Below are 1,210 nucleotides of genomic sequence, written 5' to 3' on the forward strand. Positions count from 1 at the left end.
GTTTTAATGAAGTTAAACACCCAGGAACCGTTTAATTATAAGTTTAAATCTTAAGAACAAGTTGGTAAATTCGTTACTGCTAGTTTAGGTATCTGATTGACTGAGAGGTTGAGGAAGAAGATGAAAACGACATATGGTATAAGACAAATTAAAATGGGTACACTTCAGAGAAAACAAAACTGGCGGGATGGTATTGAATGCTTGTGTGTAGGCTGGAGGCTCAGGTTCGAACCTGGCTGGGTTCCTTTTCTTTCTGATAAGACTTAAGGTAGTTATTATATGTAATTACTTATTATTTTTAGTATTACCTATTAATATAATTATTATTATTATTATTAAGTTAATTATTAGGATTATTAACATACTAAAATGCATTAATATTTTTATAATTGCAAATGCTAGTATTATTATTATCATTACTTTAAGTATTATTATTATCAATATGAGAATAATATAAATTATTAGTTTTCTTTAATATTAGTATTAATATTGTTATTATTAATAGAATTTTCATATCAGTTTTAACATTACAATGACTATTAAAAACCCTATTAAAACTATCATTATTATTATTATCCTTAAACTATAATTATAACAATTATTTTTGCAAACAAAATACATTTATATACATAAGTATATTACAATTTCATAATAATATGTTTTAATATATATCTAATAAGTATAATATTACATTATATGTATTAATAAAAATCATATATGAATATTAATTACAATATATAGCTATATATAGGTAAATTTGCTTGATTACGAATACATGATTTAATAAATATATATATGATATAGGTTCGTGAATCCGAGGCCAACCTTACAATTGTTCAATGATGTTATATGTATTTTTACTACAAAATACATTAGGTGAGTATATAGTCCCTTTTAAACTCTAAATATTTTTGGGCTGAGAATACATGCGCTGTTTTTATAAATGATTTACGTTATGGACACAAGTGACTAAAATTACGTTCTACATGGGTTTGAATCAAAAATCCCCTAGCTTGGTAACTTTAACTATTGGTTTATGAACTGGTAGGCGCGAATCCTAAAGATAGATCTATTGGGTTTTACACCCCCACCCAGATGTTGTTCTAGTAAACTAGAAGAACGGGTGTTTAGTACTTCGAGGTTAACGGAACGCACTTGATTCGGTGCACATATTATTATAACTCAGGGGTACACACTCTTGTTAAGGCTA

The sequence above is a fragment of the Rutidosis leptorrhynchoides genome, chromosome 2, assembly GCF_046630445.1.
Source record: "Rutidosis leptorrhynchoides isolate AG116_Rl617_1_P2 chromosome 2, CSIRO_AGI_Rlap_v1, whole genome shotgun sequence".
Lineage (NCBI taxonomy): Eukaryota > Viridiplantae > Streptophyta > Magnoliopsida > Asterales > Asteraceae > Rutidosis > Rutidosis leptorrhynchoides.